The sequence below is a fragment of the Eubalaena glacialis genome, chromosome X (assembly GCF_028564815.1).
Source record: "Eubalaena glacialis isolate mEubGla1 chromosome X, mEubGla1.1.hap2.+ XY, whole genome shotgun sequence".
Classification (NCBI taxonomy): domain Eukaryota; kingdom Metazoa; phylum Chordata; class Mammalia; order Artiodactyla; family Balaenidae; genus Eubalaena; species Eubalaena glacialis.
Genome location: NC_083736.1, coordinates 32,731,852 through 32,750,331, shown reverse-complemented (window position 1 = coordinate 32,750,331; position 18,480 = coordinate 32,731,852). Strand labels below are relative to the sequence as shown.

General features: G+C 38.4%; 1 long non-coding RNA gene across 1 annotated transcript in view; it reads right to left on the bottom strand.

The window, feature by feature from the left end:
- LOC133082675 (uncharacterized) overlaps positions 1–9,657 on the bottom strand; it is a 167,327-nt gene extending 157,670 nt beyond the window's left edge. The window contains exons 1-2 of the long non-coding RNA XR_009698971.1: positions 9,629–9,657; positions 9,008–9,126 (exon numbers count right to left, since the gene is read on the bottom strand). This is a non-coding gene — a long non-coding RNA (uncharacterized LOC133082675). The remainder of the gene's footprint in view (positions 1–9,007; positions 9,127–9,628) is intronic.
- Between the last annotated feature and the right edge of the window lie 8,823 nt (positions 9,658–18,480).

The following is an 18,480-nucleotide window of genomic DNA, read 5'->3' as shown; positions in this document are numbered from 1 at the left end:
CCCACTTGACCCTGGTGTATAATCCTTTTATTGTGCTGTTGGATTCTGTTTGCTAGTATTTTATTGATGATTTTTGCATCTATGTTCATCAGTGATACTGGCCTGTAGTTTTCTTTCTTTGGGACATCTTTGTCTGGTTTTGGTATCAGGGTGATGGTGGCCTCGTAGAATGAGTTTGGGAGTGCTCCTCCCTCTGCTATATTTTGGAAGAGTTTGAGAAGGATAGGTGTTAGCTCTTCTCTAAATGTTTGATAGAATTCGCCTGTGAAGCCATCTGGTCCTGGGCTTTTGTTTGTTGGAAGATTTTTAATTATAGGTTCAATTTCAGTGCTTGTGATTGGTCTCTTTATATTTTCTACTTCTTCCTGATTCAGTCTTCGAAGGTTGTGCTTTTCTAAGAATTTGTCCACTTCTTCCAGGTTGTCCATTTTATTGGCATATAGTTGCTTGTAGTAATCTCTCATGATCCTTTGTATTTCTGCAGTGTCATTTGTTACTTCTTTTCCATTTCAAATTCTGTTGATTTGAGTCTTTTCCCTTTTTTTGCTTGATGAGTCTGGCTAATGGTTTATCAATTTTGTTTATCTTCTCAAGAACCAGCTTTTAGTTTTATTGATCTTTGCTATTGTTTCCTTCATTTCTTTTTCATTTATTTCTGATCTGATTTTTATGATTTCTTTCCTTCTGCTAACTCTGGGTATTTTTTGTTCTTCTTTCTCTAATTGCTTTAGGTGTAAGGTTAGGTTGTTTATTTCAGATGTTTCTTGTTTTATGAAGTAGGATTGTATGGCTATAAACTTCCCTCTTAGAACTGCTTTTGCTGCATCCCATAGGTTTTAGGTCGTCGTGTTTTCATTGTCATTTGTTTCTAGGTATTTTTAATTTCCTCTTTGATTTCTTCAGTGATCTCTTGGTTATTTAGTACTGTATTGTTTAGCCTCCATGTGTTTGCATTTTTTACAGTTTTTTTTCCTGTAATTGATATCCAGTCTCATAGCATTGTTTGGAAAAGATACTTGATACGATTTCAATTTTCTTAAATTCACCGAGGCATGATTTGTGACCCAAGATATGATCCTAGAGGATGTTCCATGAGCACTTGAAAAGAAAGTGTATTCTGTTGTTTTGGAATGGAATTTCCTATAAATATCAATTAAGTCCATCTTATTTAATGTGCCATTTAAAGCTTGTGTTTCCTTATTTATGTTCATTTTGGATGATCTGTCCAGTGGTGAAAGTGGGGTGTTAATGTCCCCTATTATTATTGTGTTACGGTCAATTTCTCCTTTTATGGCTGTTAGCATTTGCATTATGTACTGAGGAGCTCCTATGTCGGGTGCATAAATACTTACAATTGTTATATCTTCTTCTTGGATTGATCCCTTGATCACTGTGTAATGTCTTTCCTTGTCTCCTGTAACAGTCTTTTTTAAAAGTCTATGTTGTCTGATATGAGTATTGCTACTCCAGCTTTCTTTTGATTTCCATTTGCATGGAATATCTTTTCCCATCCCCTCACTTTCAGTCTGTATGTGCCCCTAGGTGTGAAGTGGGTCTCTTGTAGACAGCATATATACGGGTCTTGCTTTTGTATCCATTCAGCGAGCCTGTGTCTTTCGATTGGTGCATTTAATCCATTCACATTTAAGGTAATTATCTATATGTATGTTTCTATTACCATTGTCTTAATTGTTTTGGGTTTGTTTTTGTAGGTCCTTTTCTTCTCTTGTGTTTCCCACTTAAAGAAGTTCCTTTAACATTTGTTATAGAGCTGGTTTGGTGGTGCTGAATTCTCTTAGTTTTTGCTTGTGTGGAAAGGTGTTAATTTCTCTGTCGAATCTGAATGAGATCCTTGCTGGGTAATCTTGGTTGTAGGTTTTTCCCTTTCATCACTTTAAATATGTCCTGTCACTCCCTTCTGGCTTGCAGAGTTTCTGCTGAAAGATCAGGTGTTAACCTGATGGGGAGTCCCTTGTAGTTTATTTGTTGCTTTTCCCTTGATGCTTTTAATATTTTTTCTTTGTATTTAATTTTTGATAGTTTGAATAATACGTGTCTTGGCATGTTTCTCCTTGGATTTATCCTGTATGGGACTCTCTGTGCTTCCTGGACTTGATTGACTATTTCCTTTCCCATATTAGGGAAGTTTTCACTATAATCTCTTCAAATATTTTCTCAGTTCCTTTCTTTTTCTCTTCTTCTTCTGGGATCCCTATAATTCGAATGTTGTGCATTTAACGTTGTCCCAGAGGTCTCTGAGACAGTCCTCAATTCTTTTCATTCTTTTTTCTTTATTCTGCTCTGTGGCAGTTATTTCCACCATTTTATCTTCCAGGTCACTTATCTGTTCTTCTGCCTCAGATATTCTGCTATTAATTCCTTCTAGAGAATTTTTAATTTCATTTATTGTGTCGTTCATCATGTTTGTTTGCTCTTTAGTTCTTCTAGGTCCTTGTTAAACGTTTCTTGTATTTTCTCCATTCTATTTCCAGGATTTTCGATCATTTTTACTATCATTACTCTGAATTACTTTTCAGGTAGACTGCCTATTTCCCCTTCATTTGTTTGCTCTGGTGGGTTTTTACTTTGCTCCTTCATCTGCTGCGTATTTCTCTGTCTTCTCATTTTGCTTAACTTACTGTGTTTGGGGTCTCCTTTTCTCAGGCTGCAGGTTCATAGTTCCCATTGTTTTTGTGTCTGCCCCCAGTGGGTAAGGTTGGTTCAGTGGGTTGTGTAGGCTCCCTGGTGGAGGGGAATGGTGCCTGTGTTGTGGTGGATGAGGCTGGATCTTGTCTTTCTGGTGGGCAGGACCATGTCTGGTGGTGTGTTTTGGGATGTCTGTGAACTTATTATGATTTTAGGCAGCCTCTCTGCTAATGGGTGGGGTTGTGTTCCTGTCTTGCTAGTTGTTTGGCATGGGGTGTCCAGCACTGGAGCTTGCTGGTCGTTGAGTGGAGCTGGGTTTTAGTGTTGAGATGGAGATCTCTGGGAGAGCTCCTGACAATTGATATTACGTGGCGCCGGGAGGTCTCTGGTGGTCCAATGCCCTGAACTTGGCTCTCCCACCTCGGAGGCTCAGGCCTGACAGCCAGCTGGAGCACCAAGACCCTGTCAGCCACATGGCTCAGAAGAAAAAAGAACAAAAAAATATAAAAAATAAAATAAAATTATTAAAATAAAAAAATTATTAAAAATAAAAAAATTAAAGTCATTAAAAAAAGAAAGGAGAGAGCAACCAAAGCAATAAAAAATCCACCACTGATAACAAGCACTAAAAACTACACTAAAAAAAAAAAAAAACACAAAAAACCAGACAGACAGAACCCTAGGACAAATGGTGGTAAAAGCAAAGCTATACAGACAAAATCACAGAAAGAAGCATACACATACACACTTACAAAAAGAGAAAAAGGAAAAAATATATATATATCTTTTGGGAAGTCTGAGGTCTTCTGCCAGCATTCAGTAGGTGTTCTGTAGGAGTTGTTTCACATGTAGATGTATTTTTGATGTATTTGTGGGGTGGAAGGTGATCTCCATGTCTTACTCCTCCGCCAACTTGAAGGTCCTCTCGGGTTTAAACTTTTAATCACATAAATTTTTTCTCACATATAGAAGAAAGAAAAATGTATTTTAATTTGTGCTTGAGTTATTAAGGTAATTAACTAACTCTTGAGGAAGATAAGGTTTATTTTTTAATGACAATTGCTGTGAGTTGAGTCCTGTGGAAAGCAGATACTGAGATGGGGTTTACCGTGCAGGAGATAGTAAGGAGTACCTTTAGACTCAAGACACGTGTAAGTAAAGGTAAGGAAGCAGGACCAGATAAAGGAAGAAGTCAGGCTGCAACGCAGTCCCAAAGACAACTTTGACCAACCTCATGAGGATCTCTGCTGATAGAATATACCTTTAGAGTTGTCTGGAGTAGGGCTGATATGGCCAGGAATTTACACCCTTATATTGACCTGATATTTGATGTAGATCAATCTGGAAAGGGATGCAACCTTAGAGGAGGTCGTTCTCTGCAGTTGAGGCAATTCCTTAAGGGACTAACAGCCAAAGACATTCTTTCTACAGCACTTTTACCAGTTGGGGCATTAAGTCCTTCATTGAGGTGGTATCTGAGTGCACACAGCAATGTTCCCCACGTCTATACTACTGAGATGTAAGCTATTACTAGTTTTATGTCAGTAACTCTGAATGTATTCATCTTCCCCCAAAATGTAGTTCATCAAAAAAACTTTATATTAGGTTAGAAACTGTAGCCTACCATTTTTCCTTATATGCTGATAGTGATTTCTGAAAGATGGATCAGAGATTATTCCTCTAAATAACAAATTTTTAGTATCGCTATTAGATACTGTTTATCTTGAGACAATGAAAATGCCATGTCAGAGGTCAGTAATTCATCATATTTTAGGATCTGCCTTTTAAATTGCCAACGTCTGGCATCTAGGATACAAAAGATGTAATCATGGAATTGATTATCTTAGCACACACTTCAGGATCCAGGGGGGAAAAAAGTACATGAACTCATTCAGAGATTATAGTTATTGATGCTTTTTGACATGTTTGTATCAAATAATGAAAATTATCTTTCTTTATGCTATCACATATTAACACTGTTTCTAATCATTATCAGTCAAAATAATCAATGAAGAAAGGCTACTGATAAACTGGATTGATTTTCAGTGAAATTGTGCAATATGCTTTAAATGCTTAGTAACTTGGTGCATAGCTGCTGAAAAGTAGTTAATTCATAGAATTTCAGGTCAAGGATTATGCTTTAAAAAGCAGGATCTCAAAATTGCCTGACAGTTTTTCCAACTGTGACTCTTCTTCTTTTAAAATGTATCAGAAGTGACTTTATTATTGCTGTCACTTTTGATAATAGCCTCAGAAAGTTTCAGCTACTGGTATTTTATGTGAGTCCCATCTTTTAAATAAGAAATTAGAAAATAAAATTATTGATCTGAAAACAACACACAGTGCACCCCTATTGTTATGTTCTTTCTTCCTTAAAAATTGGCTTGTAAGAGTAACTTTAAATTCCGTATTCCCTATAATCATTTTAATACTCATTTATTTTATTCTCTAGACATGTATTTTCATTTTTAAAAGTTTTTAAAAACTAACAAGTAAAAAACCAAAAAAACAAAGTTACCAAACAAGCCCACTCATTGATTCTAGAGGCACTAAAATATCTTTTTATCTTTTATCTTGTTTACTTTTACTTATTTAATCCATTTTATTGCTATAACTCTCTGATAGGGACTGTCAATATCAGGCTGCCATTTCAGTCCTCTGACACATTCTGCTTATTGCCACTGGTAGCAATGTTATTGCTGTGAAAAAGTTGACTCATCTATGCTCCCCAGAGCACCCTGTCTCCCTTTTGCCCTCTCTTCATATTTCAACTGCTCATTACCTGCATTTGATTCAGTGTTTGATGGAAGAATTCATTTGTCTTTTCCAATATAGAGGAACACATTTTACCCCAGCAAAAGTCTCATAAACTTTCAGGAATATTTTCCTTTATTTTTTCTATCAATGCTACACCAAAGCCACACTGATATCTGACTTACAGATTTTATGGAGTGCCTTCTTCCTCTCCTAAGTGCTGATATCTGCTTTCTTAACAGGATAGGGTTTATCTTTTTGATATTAATCACTATTCCAGAAAGGAAACGTAGTTACACATTCTGACTGTGATATGCAGAGGAATGCTGCTTTGCTATCACCACGGAAGTAGCCACCACAAGAAACTGTTTCTTGTTTCCAAATGATACCCCCCACGAAAATCTCATTCATCAACTTCTACCGTCTTTGTGTTCACTCTCCTGCCCCATTAACCTCTATTTTGTTTTAGACATAGAAAATATCTTTAGCCTCTATACTGTAAACTGGATATTTCTAATAGAGTTACCTCCAATATAGAGAGAACACACTTCCTAAAATACCAGTTATTTCTATCTGTTGCCTAAAAATGCAGAAGATAACATGGTGCAGACACAAAAATAACATTGAGTAGTAAGTCAGGTGTCCTGCATTTTATTAGCTGCATGATTTTCAGCAGATTCTTAACTGCTCTGGTTCTAGTTCCTCATCTATAATACATATGTGAAATATCCTAAAAGGAAAATATATAGAGAAAGAAAGAAAGAAAATTAGTAGCTGCCTAGGGCTAGAGGTGGGAATAGGGAGTGATTAGATGGGCACAAACTTCTTTTTAGAGTAATGGAGTTGTTCTAAAATTAGATTCTGCTAGATGATTGTATAACTTTGTAAATATACTAAAATTCATTGTATTGTACACTTAAAATGGGTAAATTCTATGCTATGTAAAATATCTCAATAAAACTTTTTTTAAAAGCAAAAAAAAGAAGTATAAAAAAAAAATTACTCCAAAACAAACAAACAAACAAAAAATGCCTGTCACAAATTAAAGTTTAAATGGAAAAAAATCTATTGTGCATTGTAAACTGTAAGTCATTTTACAAGCATAACAAATTATTATCACATCAAGTCCAAATTTCTCTACCATTTTTCAAAGCCCTCTAAAACGTGACCTCATGCTATTCATCCAGCATTATTTACCACGCCTCCTCCTGCACATTTAGTCTCTGTTGTCAGCAGACAAGGCTCCTCCTATTCCTTTTCAAAATTACCATCATCATTTATTTTCATTTCTGTACTTTTGCTCACGCCTTTCCTTTTTCCCGACTTTTTCTCCAATTTCTGCTCTACCTATCCAAAGCCTACTGATTTTTCAAGGCTCACCTCAGCAATGAAGCTTTGTTTGAGTACTCTAATTTTGAAGCTTTGCTGCAAATCATTTTATCTTCTTTGACACTGCATTTGCTATACACTCAGAAATAATACATACAGTAATATTTCAATTGTTCAAAACACTATACGTAGCTTCACTTTTTGAATTGACATTCAGAATCAGTTCATGACACACATACGCATATAAACACACACACACTCACACATTAAAATGAGTACGCTATAGTCCTAACTTATTTTTGAAATTGTCAAGAGCCTACATTATTTAAATATGCCTATAAAATATTATGGAAACAACTCGTTAAAATTCTAAAGCATTAACTTGGAGTTGGGAAGCGTATTTAAAGACATAGCTCCTATAGTTCTTAACCTATAAGTATTTATAGTTTGGGGGAGTAAAATAAAAAATAACATTAATTACAAATCAGAATGTGACAACCAACATTGGGAGAGGTACAAATTGCCATTAATAGTTGAGACAGAGGGACTTCCCTGGTGGTGCAGTGGTTAAGAATCCGCCTGCCAATGCAGGGGACATGGGTTCGAGCCCTGGTCCGGGAAGATCCCACATGCCGCGGAGCAACTAAGCCCGTGTGCCACAACTACTGAGCCTGTGCTCTACAGCCCGCAAGCCACAACTACTGAGCCTGCGTGCCTAGAGCCTGTTCTCCACAACAAAGATAAGCCACTGCAATGAGAAGCACCGCAAGGAAGAGTAGCCCCCGCTCGCTGCAACTAGAGAAAGCCCGTGCACAGCAACGAAGACGCAACCCAGCCAAAAAATAGATTAATTAATTAATTAATTAAAAAGAAAAACAAATCAATGCTGTTCCCCTCTCAGATTCTTTAAAAAAAAAAAAAAAGTTGAGACAGAAATGGAACAGGGTTCCTAGTGGAGATAAAACATGAATTAGACACTGAAGGGTAAAAGACTGATGAAAGGGGACACATTTGAGACAGAAGGAACAGTGTACACAGAAGCAGGAAAAGTCTGGGGTGATTATGTCAAACCGTGAATAGTTCTCTTCGGGTGTATGCATGGAAGAGTAGTAGGAGACAATTCAGTTCAAATATGGTCATATTATGCAAAAGCTCAACTGGCAGACTACAATGTACATATTTGATTTTTTGGTGTTATTGGCTGTGGGGAGATATCAAAAGATGTTTGAACAGGAGAGCAATTAAAGCAATTGTGCATTAGGGAATTTTAATATGGCTATGACATGAGGATATTATCAATGTAAGAAAAAGACACCAAATAAAGATAGAGATTTCATCTTATACGTCATTCGAGGCAATATAATGAGGCATCAGTTAAACCTGTCTCTACATTTCTGAGCCAGGTTAGTTGTAAAGTGCTGGTACCATTAATAAAGACTGGAAACAGAGAAGTAGATAATGATTTTGTTTCTGTTCATCTAGAGTTTGTTCACATCATTTTTGGAGAGATATATCCAGGAGAATATATCTGGCAGGCTTGGGCTCAAACAACAAGTGAGAACTAAAGTTTTACACTGAGATATATATGTATGTATATATTTATAGCTTGAATGTTCACTGTACATTCCACGTGAAACTGATTTAAAAAAAAAAACCTACGCAACATTTTCCAAGGTGTATCCTGAATTTTTACTTCCAAACCCCAGATGCTGCAGCCTCACTGGCATGGTTTTAGTGCCAAATAAAACAGGTAACACGTTAACCTACTGTCTTACTATTAGTTTTAAAAAGTACCAAATACCAAAGCAAAATATCAGTTCCTAATGGCTTCCACCTAACTTCTGCTTAGCTAATTGAATAATGTAGGATCCATCACATTCAGCACTCCCTCAGCTGGGTTTGTTTGTGGTGCAATTGGCAACAGACCCAACTCAGACTGGATTAAATAACAAAGTGAATTTTTAGCTCACATTACTGAAAACTCAAGAAGCAGCTTCAACCATGGTTAGATTTAGAATAAAAACAAAGTCATTAAGACTGAATCTCTTTTCATCTCTTGCTCCGTGTAAGCTCCATTTCAAGGTTACACGCGATTGCCTAGCAGTTCCAGTTTCTTCCTTCATGGGGCATTTTAGTACACCTGTTCCATCCTTTCAGCTTCAAGTAGATGGGTAAAGCATTCTAAGAATGTAAATGTTGGATATGGTACGGGAAAGTGAGTGTGGCCACAGGAGGAAATGAGAACCAGGCTTGAAAGGAAAAAGTTTATAAAACTCACAGATTCCAGAGGGGAGTCACTGCATGCCGTGCAGGGCCAAAGAGGAAGCTCCAGGTTTTGGTCGGGTGGCAAAGACAGGAGCAAGAGGAAACTCTAGGCCAGAGCCTTTAATGGGGTTTCTGAAGGAAAAGTGAGAGAAAGCAGAGAAAGTTGTTTAGAATTGGCTACTTTGAATAATTATGGCAGCATCTGGGCTATAGGGTGGGCTCTAGCTATCTGTACTTGGCCCTAGGATGAGGCAGAGGAAATACCGGCTTGTCAGTGGAAGTCAGATAAGGAGGTGTTTCGGGCTACAGACTCAGGGCTGGTTGGTTTGTATATAAAAGATATTCTCCTGGCTAGAGAACTTTGCTATCTCCAAGAAAGGGCTAACCCTGGGAGGGGGAGTCACTCTCCAGCCAGCAAGATTTTTAAGATATCGAAACATCATAAAATACAGAAAATAAAATCATGATTAATGTCTAAAAGGAACATTCCTTTTTTCCTAGCCTTTCCTACAAAACTCCGGAGACCTGCTTTTACTTTTGTCACACGACCACTACTTAAAAATTAACTTGTTTAAGGGAATATAAGGTACTGTCAACCTAAATAAAGAGGTAAACTGAAGCAAGCTCCAATTACCTGAACTTGAGTTCACTCGGGAAGAGCAGAGGAACCGCAATTCCAGAAAAACACAACGTTGCAAGTTACAGGCCAGTCCGTGAAGAGTTCAGGATGGGCTGTATTTATCGCGAAGGAGCACAAAGAGCAGGAAGTCCAGCCAGTAAGCTGTAAGTTCATTGGCTTGAGGATGGGGAGAGATTCACGGCGGATGTTCATTGGTCAGGAGATAAGTCTCGGTCTTGGGTAAATCAGTCATTTCCAGGAAGCCAGTCTCAGGTAAGTTCCATTCTTTTGAGGGCGCATGCGTGAGGTTCTCCGGTTCCGTCCGTTTTAGATCGAAATCTTTTCACAGTACTTATTTGAGTTCAAAGAAAGGTCAAGCCCCAATAAAAAATTTAAAACAGGAACTGTGGAGTGACGTCAGCAGCGATGGTGGTGTAAAACGTCCACCTTTTTGCCCCCCTCCCCCCTTTTAGCAACTAAAACGACATCCATCTACGAACAAAAGTGCCTCTGTGGGAGCTGTGAGATGCAGACCATACGGCCATAGACTCGGCGGGGGCGGTCGGGGGGGAATCGGGTAACAGACAGACCTTGACAGAGGCTGTGGAACCAGCAGGAGCCTTGTGAACTCGCTTCAGCCCCTCTTGGCTGTGGTCCCGGAATACCTGGAGGGCACTGACTTATGGACGACGAGAGAGCCTTGTAGAAGTCCTGGTTTCCTGAAAAGACATTCCAGCACTTCGTTGCAGCAAAAAAAAAAAAAAGTAACGAGTTTGGACGCATTAGACAAGGTAAGTGGAATTTTGACAGCGCCGCCCCTCCCCCAAGGTGGCACAGCGTGATTGAACTTGCCCACCTTGACTTCTCCTGGGGGGGAGGAAAGGGAAGTTGGTGAGGGGGTGAGAGGTTGCCCTGCTTCCCCAGCTGTGTGCCATGCTGCTGGAGAAACCCATTTCACTCCTGCAGCACCCAGGGTATTGAGGTGGGACCTCCATGGCTCAGGGGAGGGTGAGATCTGGAAAGAGGCAGATAACATCTGAGAGCATTAAAGGGACCCACTACCTGCTGACTGCATTCTGCACTCCAGCAGGAAGCCCGCCCCTCAGCCTCTTCTTCAAGCCAACCTGATTCATGAGACTAGAGATGGAACCTAGCCCTCCACAGGTGATTTAAAAGCCACAGACTTAATAACTGGTCCAAAAAGTTCCTTTTTCTCTTTTCTGATTTTTTTTTTCTTTTTCAGATCCTGTTGATTCATCCTTTTTAGCATCATGAGTAACGATGCCTTTCTTCCTAGGCTCATTGCACCTGCCTTGGTCAGACACCATGGCGTGTCTAGATTGCTATAGCTTGTCACTTTCCAATGCATTCACAGTTTTTGTTTTTAATATCCGTCATATTCACAAACTTGTGAAGGTTTTCTCATCACTTACAGTGTAGATCATCTTCCTCAGCTTGAAATCCAAATCATTCAACAGTCTTCCCCCATTCCCTGCACTGTCTTATCTCCACAATGTTGTGCCCTCTTCTGCCTCAAAGCCAGAGCTTAGGTCACAGTGAATCTCTTGCCCAGGAACTTAGCTTGTGCAGTTTCTTTTGCTTAAAGTACACTTCTGTCTCATACCTGCCCAGCAACATACGTTCCGTCTTTCAAAACTCTGCTCAAATTCTTCTTCCAGCAGAAAGTTTTTTAGATGTCAGATGTTTTTCATCTGAATTAACTTGTTTTCTATCCGAGTTCTTTCTCTCTGTGCTTTATACCACTGCAGTTCTTGTCACACTGTGCCTCATTATCACTTGGGGGTAAATGTTTCCCTCACTTTATTTCTGAGCCCTTAGAAGATAGGAACTTAATCATCTTTGTATCCGCCACATTACCTACTGCTATTCGTTATGCATAGCGTTCATTAATTGTCTTGTTATTTGAAGTGAATTTAACATTTGCATCAAAAGCCCTAAGTGAGTAGGAGAGGCAGTCCTGGAATCTGTCTCCCTATTAGTAGTTCAGGGCTTTTTCTACCTACCATACATTTGGGACCGGTAAAAGCAGTTTCCAAGACATTACCATGGATTTAAATATGTTTATCAAAAGCACCATTCGTAATACAGCTCGGGACAGTGCCCTCCATAGTTTGGTTCTTTGTCCACCCTCACTTCTCCTTGGTTGGGCTACAATCACAATATGAGATGAGTCCACAGCTCTGCCTCAGGGGTTCAGGCAGTTCTCTGAGAATGACCGCCTTTATCCAACTCCCAGCCGCTCCCACGCTCACCCGTGCAAGGAATTCAAGTAGCCACTCTTGTCTGGATTCTCTGATGCTTTTGTTGCTGTCAGGCCTCACCTGTTCTGCCCTCTGAATAGCCTCTTCCAACTGACACCTTGATATTCCACCTGGCTCTTGGTTTTATTTCTCCTTCTGACATCATCCCCCATTTTTCACTGTTCCTTTATGCCACACTGTGGTTTACTCCCCACACACCCATGCTTCTTTAGGAGGAGAGATGACACATTAAAAAGAGGGAGGAATCTTAACTTCCTATCATATGCAGGGATGATATGATTATTAGAGACCTAGATAAGAATTATTGATGTATCAGAAGTGCTTATTAAGCCAAAGAGCATCAGTCAGACCTGTACTTAGCCCTTCACCCTAAAAGTATTTATTGGATTGCTTAAGCAGCTCTTCGATAGACAAACTTTGAGAGAAAAGGATTAATAGTGGGTATTTAATTTAGTTTGGTATATGAACACGTGAGAGAAAGATGAAGAAGCCTTAACATCCTTGACTAAAAACAGAAACAAGATGGGAATTGAGACAAAGAGATAAAAACAGAGTGAAATTCTAGCCTTAATCCAGTGGACTAGAATGTATGTCCTCAGGGGACACTCTCAGTGTTTGACATCATTTTCATTTAAAAGGCCTTTTTGTACTGTATTTATATATGGGTCCAGAGAGAACACAGTGTGAAAATAAAGTGAAGACAAAGAATCAGTTATAAACCATGCAAAGACCCATAACAAAGTAGAAAATCTCCTGGAGAGAAAGCGTTGATATGGAAAAGCATAGCACTGTGCTCAACTTGGAAATAATCATTCGTGGAGGCAAATATTTCTGAGGATGATACGAAGCTGTGGCATCTGCATAACCTATGTGCATGCATTCATTTACTCAAAAATTATTTTTTACAGTCATTACGCGCCCAGCATGACACAAGGGGTATGGTGTTGGTGTGCAGAACCAATTGAAACAAAGTCCTGGCCCATGAGCTTGTAGTCTGCCATGCAAGTGGAAAATGATTATCTCTGCTAATGTAAATGTATGATCTCTGGGCCCACACTTTTGTGATATAAACCGGTGCCATGACCAATCCCAAAGAGACTTTACTATCCTCTCCTTATTCATTCAAATCATGACCTTCAGAACCTTAGTTTGTGAAAATCTTTCTGTTTTTACGCTGTATCCAGCCTTGCTTTTAACTTGGTGAGACCCTGTGAACCTGTCTCTTGAGTGATATTCCTGGCTCTCAAGGCACTGGCCTGGAGGGCAGTTAATTCTGCTTGTTTTTATCAGCACTGGTGGTCTTTGAATTTTGATCTGACACTAATGAACCCTTCTATGCATACACTAGGGAGTGATTATTATATAGACACGAGATGATCAATCAATTTTTAGTCATGTTGCATTGAGAAGAACATAGGATGTCAGGGTAGTTTAATTGGTTGTGATGTATATCTTGTAAAAGTGATTTTGGTACATGTGTACGTGGGATTTTCAAGGTATTCATCAAGAAGATGAATAAACAGTCACACACTGTTGCTACATATTCAATATACTATATATATGTGTGTGTGTGTGTGTGTGTATATATATATATATTTTTTACTTCTTTGCTGTTTTCTAAAAGGTAACATGCAAGAGTTGTTCTTGAATCCCAGAACAGTCCATTGAGATGACTGGTGTGGGGAGATTTGGCCTATGTCAATGTAAATAGCATCTAGCAGTAAGGGAGAGAAGTAAATCAATACCATAATTTTTAAAATGTGGGAACTTCTCTTGGACTTGGAGGATGATTCTGGATTCCTCTCTCCACTGGCAGGCATCTGAAGTACAAGCTATTCTAGTTAATATTTATTGTCAAGTGATCTCCCAAAGTCCTGTTCACTGTCAGAACCATATAGCAAATAACGCTCAATCTTTATTTGTTTTATGATATTTGGGCTTCATATTTTGCCTAGTTTATAAATTTGATATTTATCTGAATATCTGAAATGGTCCCCAGTGTAGCCAGACAGCAAGAAATATCTGAATCCTCAAGACTTATGGATCTATGTCACAAGGCACAAAAAGTGTCACGAAGACATAAGAGGCAAGGTCATAGTGTCAAATGCTCTCTGCTCACCCATCATTTGTGGATTATTTTAATATTGTAAGGGATTTGAAATTACATCAGGAGTTTAAAATGTTCCTTTGGCAGTTTTACTTTTTTCAATTTCCTATAGAAATGTTGTTCAGAATGTCTGTCTTTATATAGCTATGGTCCTAGTTCTTATGATAACCTATAGAGCAACATGAGATCAGTAAAACTTTAAAGAGTCTTCAAGCACGACCAGTCCTTGTTTTATTTTATTTTACTTTAAGAATCCAGCGGTGTTGGGAAATGATTCAGGGAGAGGAAAGCTTTGCATTGTATATTTTCACTATTTCTTTGTCCAACATTTGTGAATATCAATGGCTCTTAAAATCAAGGGGCATCAAATCAATTCAGAGACTACAGCAGTTACACGGGGAGTAGGGGGAGTAACCAGGAAGAGGTCTACCCATGTCAACAAACTTCTTCTTATCTCAAGAGGACAAGGAAAACACTATATTGTGTTGATGTTCGTTGCTTCATATTGAAAAAGGAATCTGAAAAAGCAATAAAAGGTTTTACTTGGAGTTTCTTATTTGAGGGTCACTAATTTGTTCATTACTATGTGAATTTCCTGCAGAATGGAAGATACGAGTTTTCTGGGAATCTTATCCACATGAAACGTACGCTATCCTTTAAGAAAATACATATGCTGATTTGGAATTTGTAGATTCAATGAACCTTGGTCAGGTATCCATCAGTTTGCTCATGTGTTTATACCCTTACTTAAAAAAACAGGTGTTAAGTACTACTACAAGCTAGGTTCTGTACTCAACCTTGAGATATAAAAACAAGTGAGCCCTGATCAAACCTTTCCTGCAAGTGCTCCCTGACTGGTGGGGAAGACAGGTGTAAGCAGGTAGTTTCCAGATCATATAGAAAGTGCTGTGATTGAGACCTTGGTGTGGAAACATGGAGGTGGGGACTTGACTGGGGAATGAGAAAAGACTTCAAGGAGAAGATTACTTTTGAAAAGAATATTCCTGGATGTGAAGTCTTCCATGTGTAGAAGGGATTGTGAACTCTCAGACTGGCATGTCCGGGAACCAGTAAAGCAATGGTTGGAGCTCAGGATAAATGGGTTGGGGATTGACAGAAAACATGGGAACAAATGTAGGTGGGAACAGAGGAGCTTAAGGTAATTCACATTCTTAGCTCAGGAAATAAAGGGGTTAGAAGATGGGTAAATATAGGACATTTATATTGAAATGGCCAGTTAGCAGGTGGAACTTAGAACATGGCTTTGATTCTGACATAAATTTTGTGACTTACTGGTGAATTGTTATGAGTCAAAAGCAAAGCTATACATGATAATGCTTACAGAAAGTTTATAAAAGTGGTGGTTCTTAAACTCTAGTATGCATTAGAATTATCTGAGTTGATTGCTAAAAATGCAGGTATAAGGTTCACTCTCTTTCATTGCGATTCAGTGTATGTGGGGCTAGATTAAAGAATCTATATTTTAACAAGTTCTCCAGGTGATTCAAAAGTTCACATGTTGGGACAAAATATTCAATAAGAGAAATCAGGCATGAATACAACCCTGAAAAACAGACATTTAAAGAGCAGTGAACAGACAGAAAAAGAGGCAATGGTGTAAACTGAGAAGAAACTGGTTAGAATGAGAAATATCTAGATTCTGCTTCTGGGGTGAGGGTACATCAGTCAGGGGTCCTGTCCCCACTAAGCCAACCACAGCAAGGCATAGATCCTGAACAGACTGGACAACATGGAGTATTCCCTGCCCCCCCCAACCCTCCCCCCGCCCCTGCCCCGGGAAGGAAAAGGTTAAGAGGGGATTATAAAGAGTCTGGGGAAAGTTTTGAGATGTATCTAATCTCCCTGTAAATATCTTACTGAAATTTACTTGCAGTAAGAAAAAAATGGCATTTATTTAGGGTCTTCCTTCTAACCAAAGTCAATATTATAAGGTTTGTTTGTGGCAACATCATTTAGTCTTTTTATTTCTAAAAAGGTCTTCATTTTGCCCTTACTTTTGAATTACAATTTGCTGGGTATAGAACTCTGGGTTCATATAGTAATTGTTTTTCCTCTCAGAACTTTGAGGCTATTATTCCATCTTCTCTGTCCTTTCTTATTGATAATGAGAAATACACTGTCTGTCAAATTGCCATTACCATTTAGATAAACTGATTTTTCTTTATTCTAGCTTTTAAATTTTTTTCTTTTATCCTTGATTTCTTGAAATTTCTCTATTATGTATCTACCTGTGGATCTATTATTATTATTTTTTTAAACATTTATTCATTTATTTATTTTTAATTAATTTATTTTTGGCTGTGTTGGGTCTTCGTTGCTGCACGTGGGCTTTCTCTAGTTGCGGAGAGCAGGGGCTACTCTTTGTTGCAGTGCCTGGGCTTCTCATTGCGGTGGCTTCTCTTCTTGCAGAGCACGGGCTCTAGGTGCACAGGCTTCAGTAGTTGTGGCACGTGGGCTCAGTAGTTGTGGCTCACGGGCTCTAGAGCTCAGAGGCTCAGTAGTTGTGGCACACGGGCTTAGTTGCTCCGCGGCATGTGGGATCTTCCCGGACCAGGGCTCAAACCTGTGTCCCCTGCATTGGCAGGCGGATTCTTAACCACTGCACCACCAGGGAAGTCCCTGTTATTATTATTTTATTGTTACTCTTCTGCTTGATACTCAAAGTGCATTATTGATGTGAACACTTTTGTCTCTCTTCAATGTCAGAAAATTCTCAGCTAATATCAGATATTCTTTTCATGCCATTGTCTGTATTGTCTGTATGCTAGGACATGTTTTCAAAGAGATTAGTGAAGTTTAAGTGTAAAAGAACTCAATAGATCTTGTGGGAATATTAACTGCTCTTGCATGTATCTCTTCTATCTTTTTACTATGTGGTAGGTGAAGTGTCCAGTGCTATCAGTCAGGATTAATCTTTTCGGTGGTGTTCTGTTTAGAGTTTATCCTGTCTATTAATTTTATTTTTATTATATTTTTGTTTCCCACATTTCAATTTAATTCTTTTTTACACCCACCTTCTTTTATGTATGTAACTTTTTGTATAATATTTTCTTGTTCTTTTTATGGATGTTAGGTCCTCACACCTTTGAGTATCCCAACCATGCTTATTTTAAAACATTTGTCTATTTCATAACATTTACATCATTAGAAAATAACTCCTGTTCTAAGGTTTATTTTTTTTGGCTCTTCCTTAACATTAGATTTCTGCATGCATTTTAGAGTTCCAGATCACAGGCTTATCTAAGGGAAACTTTCTTTTTTTTCTTTTTGCTTTGCATTGTTTTCTCTTTCTCTCTCTAGGTTCCTTCCTCTCTGACAAGAAGTTGTGAGGCTACTTCCATGAATGTCTTGGGGCCATTAGTTGAGAAACAGCTCTCATAATGAAGGCTTGGGCCTCCTCCCTGGTAGGGGTATGAAGAATATACAGAAATGGTTAGTGAGCCACAGGCAGCTCTGTCCTGAGGCTATGTCCATATCCTCAGGGTTACATTACCTGGCAGCTCCTTGTAAGTTGTAGCCCCAGGCAGCAATTGTCAGTATTTTTTTCACCTTACTTTTATGACTTATAGCCCCTGGATTTATGCAGTGAAGCTGACTCTGTTTTTCCATTTCACATGGAAGACCTCTAGTCCTTCTTTTCCCAAAGGAGGTGAATTTATACCTCCCACTGCCTGCTTTGGAATATGGATCTTCAGCCTCACTTTATAATTCCAGCTTTCTGTTTTGTCTCTGGTCTATGAAGATGTTTATCTTATCTAAGGTTCTTTGATTCTTTTTTTATTTTTATAATTTATCTTTCATTGACAAGTTTGTAGAGTAAAAGAGGATACATCAATGACAGAATGTGTGCCATTTTTCCTGGTGTTTCTGGGGTAATTTTAAACTACACATTCTATTCGAGTTTTGCCAAATTAATTGATGAAGGAAATCCAACCACTTTCAAGTGAAAATGGCTGTGGAGTTTCCAGAATTTTACACATATAGATGATAATCAGTTACTAAAATTATTTTTGCTCTGTTTTAGGAAATGCTTAACATTTAAAGAGCTACATAAAATTTTCCAATTCAATCAACTGGTTAAGGATATTGGAACTGGTTCCTCCTCATCAGCTATCACTGAGAAGAGACTTGGTCTCCACATTTTAGGATTAGCTAAGTAATTTGCTATGCCCTTTTCTGCCAGGGTTAGCATATCCTCACTGAATATCAAATTGTTGGATCTTCATATCTTTGCTTATAAATTAACATGTTCCTGAGTAAAACTCTGTTGTGAAGACTTAAAATATTGTGTTTTATAGAGCTTTTAAACTGAGGGCCTTATTTAAAATTATATCTACAGGGAGACAGTTCTTCTGTATTATAAAAAGCTCTTCATTAATCTAAAGCAAAACATTAGCCAGTAATCTAATGTGGCTGTGGGTAAGGCTGCATTTTAATGCTTAGAGAGGTTAGCAATT